The sequence below is a fragment of the Pteropus alecto genome, unplaced genomic scaffold (assembly GCF_000325575.1).
Source record: "Pteropus alecto unplaced genomic scaffold, ASM32557v1 scaffold38, whole genome shotgun sequence".
In the NCBI taxonomy this organism is placed as follows: Eukaryota; Metazoa; Chordata; class Mammalia; order Chiroptera; family Pteropodidae; genus Pteropus; species Pteropus alecto.
The window spans coordinates 9871849-9877776 of record NW_006442512.1 but is presented as its reverse complement, the minus strand read 5'-3'; the positions used below and the strand labels follow the sequence as shown (position 1 = coordinate 9877776).

The following is a 5928-nucleotide window of genomic DNA, read 5'->3' as shown; positions in this document are numbered from 1 at the left end:
ACAGGCTGATGAAGTCTAGGATATCATGTTATACTTATAACATATGCATTTGTTTCCCAATTCACACAACCAAAGCATTATTTGACATATCGACGTCATTTAGTAATATTGAAAGCTAATTTTTGGTCTTATAGTGAGCTTCACATTAAAATCTTCATAATTTAATTAAAATTCCCGTCTTCCAAGGTGGCTGAATTCCAGAGTTTCCTAAGGCAAGTTATGGTGAGGCCAAAATAATAAACATAGTAAGATCATTTCTGCAAAAGTTTCAACAAATGTCAAGCTCAATTTGTGTGGCAAGGAGTAAAATCTAGAATCATCATCTAGGTATCAGAACATAAGCCTTCAAATGCCCAGTGAAGGGTCAGGAACAACAGCCAAGAGCAGTAACTAGCAGAAGCAAATGAGCAAAGGAAACAGAACTTGAGAAGACTTGGCCAGTCTAATCTAACTCCAGAATACAGTATCTTATAACCAAGACAATTGTTGAAAATACCCTTTATCAGACACCTCTTGCGATAGCTTAAAGCTATTGCCTTTTACCTGAGGCTTTGTGTTTCCTAACCCTTTTGATTGAGAGATATATATACCCCATGCTTAGTTTAATGATATGGCTACTACATAATATAATTTAAAGGCATGTGGAACCTGGTTAACTGACTCAAAATATGAACCCCAATGAGAAAATGTAACTAGTTAGTGATTATCAGCCCGAATCTTGAGTCTCCAAGACCCACTGGGTCTCCAGAGTCACTGTTGCTCTCTGAGACGATGAAACTTAACACTTGCCAACTCTAGAGGACAGGCCAGATCACTATCTTAGTTTTGTGGGCATTAGGCTGTGTCTGAACCAGAAGCCAGTGGCTCCTGATTCCAGTGACTAGTGGCAGTTGCTGTCTATAAAAGACACAGGCCATTCTTTGGACAAAACCAAATCAATAATGAGACATGCAACCAAATATCAAAGGTAAGAACAGAGGATCAAGCCCAGAACAGAAAGTAGCCAGCACAACTACTTTTGTAGACCCAGCTTTGCAAGGAGGGCTTCTCATTCCTGGGAGAGTTAATTGTCATCTGGCAATCACAAAGAGACAAGCTGAAAAGAGAGGAGTGAGTATACTACACAATTTTGCCTAGAATTGTTCCTGACATTATTTTAAAAGGATGGGTGGGGGGAGGTGGTGGGCCTGGCGCTTACTAAATGACATTTATGGCTTTTTTAAGTAATCGAATAAATTATGACACAGAGTGAAAACTAGGTAAACCAAATACACACTATTCTTAAAATATATCCAAACAAATTTGTAGAGATTAAAAATAAAATTAAAGTGTGCTCATTTCAGCAGCACATGTGTTAAAAATAAAGTCAGTCTATGGCCATGCTGTCCTGAACAAGCCTGATCCCGTCGGATCTCGAAAGCTAAGCAGGATCAGGCCTGGTTAGTACTTGGATGGGAGACCACCTAGGAAGACCAGGTGCTATAGGCATAAAAAATAAAAAAATAAGGGATTGTAAGCTAACAAGGTCCTTGCAATCCATGAGGTCAACCAAGGTTTGCCTCATCTAAAAAATAAAAATAAAATAAAAAGTAAAAATAAAGTCAAAGAAATTATCTGGATCTATGGTAAAAGAAAAATTGCACCAGACCAATTAGACAGTCAAGGGAGACTTTGTTAAGACTGTTGCATAGGGGAGAGAGATTATTGCAGTAGAGGAAAGAGGTGAAACTCATTTCTACTGAAATAAAAGGCAGGAGGATTTTTAAAGGCTGGGGTAAGCTAAAGGATATTAGTGGGGAGGTTGGTCAATGTGATTACGTCATCCACTTTTGCTATTCAGTGCTTATCAAAGTTAGGTTTCTACCCTCCCACAGAGACTGGAAGATGGGGCCCTATCTTTCTCCATAATTATATTTCAAAGGGATGAGAAAATATTTTGACGTTGTAGAAGGTTTACATCTCAAAGGCACAGAGAAAGTATTTACAATGGCAAATTTTCTAAAGTAAATGCTCTAAGAAAAGGGAGTTCAGGGGTCTATTGTCAAGAAGGTTGTCTAAAGTTTAGTCAGGCTGAGGGGTACATTGTAGTCTTGGTCACTATTTTTGACCTTGGAATAGACATGCAGAAAACTATTTGCATCTAGGTGAATAAAGATCCCCTCTTCTTCCCTGGTTCAGCTCCATGATTCTATTTTGCAGGTCAATTGCTTCAATGAATGATTATTCTTAAGGCAAACAGCAATCACAGTAAAACCCTCTTTGCAAATGCTGTTTTTCACTTTCAACTTAAATCTCCCTTGAGGACTTGCTACTACCCAAACGCACATTTGGTATTTAAACCAAAAGTATTATCCCACCCAGGTTAATTTTTCAAGAGAAGATCCCAAGTTTAATTGTCCACACGTGACTGACTACTGGAAAATCTTTTCTGCAAAGGAAACTATATGTAGGAAGCTTTGACTCAGTCTGCTTCCCAACTTAAAATTCTTAATAAATGCTTCACTTCCTTCATGTGTGTATCCGTCACCTGTCACTCAGTGGCACTAGAGGGCAGGAATGAAATATTTCTGACAACTGTTCTAACAAAAACATAATGAAATTCTTCTGATGAATCCCATTTTAACAGGTCATGGCATCGGATTGACAGGTCCAGCAATTCATTTGATTACTGAAGCTTTGCAGGAGAAAATGAGGTCTGAGAAAAAACAGCTGATAAAAAAGCACAGCAAAGGTCGAACAAATCAGAGAAATGATCAGCCTAATGAGCCGCAAAATTATTTATTTGCTTGTAAAAAAGAAATTAGCCATAGTTCATCATACATAAGCAATACTGTCTTAGTTGATGGAACACTTGATTGCTCAAAAAGAAAAAAGGAGGGTGGGGGTATCCAGGTATGCAACATCTGGAAGGAATTATTGGATTTTTAACAATTTGAAAATTCTAGAGACATATCCAGAGCCAAAACAATTAAGAAACCCCTGCTGATTGAATCCATATCTTGTCTGATGGGGCTTCCAGCTTGTTAAGGTGTTTACTACATAAACAGAGAATAGAAGGACTGCATAGTTCATTTTGTTATTTGGCTTCCATTTGTTCATGCCCATCAGAATGTGCTGGAGCTTACCTTCCTATTTCATCCTTCTGCTTTCAGGATAATCCACTTTTTCTCCCTAAAATAAACTTTGACAATGGTTATTAAAGATCCGCTTGTCTCTCTTGGCTAGCTTTACTCTTACAGTATTTTTTGCACATTTCTTGCCCTTGTTCTGTTTTTTATGTGCAGATAGATCAACAATGTTCTATACACAGGAAATTAATATTCCCTGTCTCACATACTTCCCTTAGAACAAAAAAGTATGTATTCTTATGCCTTTGTCTACTGATGGAATATGGTACAGATGTGAAATCCAGCTTTACAAAGCTCCAGTGAAGAAAGTTGCTTTTCTTCAGTGTCATGCTTAGCCTATATTTCAGTTCAACAGCCTTTTGACAACTCAATTCGGCATTGTAATCAAGTGTTTTTTTCTCATATAACAAATGAATGTAATCCTCCAAAATAGTACAAGATGCATTTGTGAATAACCAAAAACATAGTAAGTATTGACACTATAGAAACAAGGAGATCTTTAATGTACGTCACTAAAACAAAATCAGATTGGGTGATGGTTTTTTTACTCTTTATTTTAAAATGATTATAAACTTATAGGAGCTTGTAAAATTAGAACATAGAGTCCTTTTACCTTTAACCTAGTTTCCCCCAATAGTGAAAACTGTAGTATAATATCGAACCCAGAAAATCGACATTGGTAAAATATTATTAACTAAACTACTAAGTTACAGAATTTATTTCATGTTCATCATCTTTGCATGCATGTGCTTATATATGTGTGTGTGTGTGTGTAGTTTGCAATTTTATCCCATGTATAGATTTGTGAAACCACCATCACAATTAAGATATGAATCTGTTCCATCACCACAAAGGAACTCCGTTATGCAACCATTTATATTCGCACCACTCACCCACTTTATCCCTGCCCTTTCCCTCTCCCCTGACAACCACTAATCTGTTCTCTAAATTACAGACTTCTACATTTTTCCCAGCATTCACCATTACAGATACACTTTGTATCCATAAGCCTTTAGTTTTCTCTCTCCTACCCAACCTTCTCTTCCCTAGAGATATATAATTTAACTCAGGCTATCTGAAAAACTGCTTTTAATTTCGTTCTTATCTTTAATTTAAATGAAGAATGTTCAGGCTCTAACATAGGAAAGAGAATGTTTGTAGGAACAGTTTCCCTTAGTCAGGCCAGTAGCATAGATTCTAAGTCCTATCACACAAGTGAGGGTTGTGATGTTCTTAGTAATAGTTTGGGACTGAGAAATAGAACTGATTTTATTTGCCCAGATGAAGAACTAATGAGGATATGGAATCCAGCAGTGGTAAAATCAAAACAGAGACAAAGATTTGATTCTTATGAGTCCTGAGTAACCTAAGAAATCAACCACCTAATATGCTGCCAGAGGTACCTTTCTGGCCACTGCTGCTCCATAATTGGTATTTTGGCTCATACCACAGGTCTTAAAGGAAAAGGCGTCAGTACAATCTAAACATTTGTTTATACTATCTTAACAATGTATCACTATAGGATCAGTGAGCTTGCAGAACAAGTATCTTTGTGTTTTTATAGTATGATAGCATATTTAATGTCAGGAAAACATATTCACAATTATTAATATGCATAAAAAGCATATATATCACAAAATATCAGCAGAATCAAATTTTGTGCAAAAAATACATAATAATGCATATGTACTCAAAATTTAAACATTTTCTGCTACAAACTCAAATTTTGCACAGTTAGATTATCTAATTTTATTTTGTTTTTTATTTTTTTAATTTATTTTTAATTACAGTTGTCATACAATATTATATCATTTTTAGGTGTACAACCTTTATATACCTTACAAAATAATCATCCCAACAAGTCTAGTACCCACCTGGCACCATAAACAGTTATCACAATATTATTGGCTATATGCTGTACTTCACTTCACATCCCCATATCTAATTTTATAACTGGCAGTTCGTACATCTTAATCCCCTATGTCTTTTTTGCCCATCCCCTCACCCCTCCCGTTTGGCAAATTCTATGAGTTTGTTTCTGTTTTGTTTATTTTGTTCCATATTTATGTTCCATATTTTGTTTATTTTGTTCCATATTTTGTTTATTTAGATTCCATATTTAAGTGAAATCATATGGCATTGTCTTTCTCTGTCTGATTTATTTCACTTTACATAATACCTTCTAGGTCCACCCTACTCGCAAATGGCAAGATTTCATTCTTTTTTATGGCTGAGTAATATTTCATTATATATAATATCTTCTTTACCATTTGCATATCGATGGACATCTAGGTTGCTTCCATATCTTGGCTACTATAAATAATGCTGCAATAAACATAGGGATGCATGATATCTTTTTAAATTAGTGTTTTGGATTTCTTCAGATAAATATTTAAAAGTAGAATTGCTGGGTCATGTGGTAGTTCTATTTTTAATATTTTGATAAACTCCTATACTGTTTTCCATAGTGGCTACATCAATTTACAATCCCACCAAGAGTGCACAACAGTTCCCTTTCTCCACATCCTTGCCAACACTTGTTATTTATTGATTTCCTGATGATAGCGATTCTGACAGATGTGAGGTTATATCTCACGTGTTGATTTACATTTCGCTGTTGGTTTTGATTTACATTTTTCTGATAATTAGTGATGTTGAGCATCTTTTTTTGTTTTGTCCATCTGTAGTTCCCCTTTAGAGAAATGTCTATTTAGGTCTTCTGCCCATTTTATAATTGGATTGGTTTATTTTTTATGTTGAATGGTATGAATTCTTTATACATTTTACATATTAACCCCTT

General features: G+C 35.6%; 1 pseudogene; it reads left to right on the top strand.

Moving 5' to 3' along the window:
• Positions 1–1369: 1369 nt before the first annotated feature.
• On the top strand, positions 1370–1488 carry LOC112471750 (annotated as a pseudogene).
• Positions 1489–5928: the final 4440 nt, after the last annotated feature.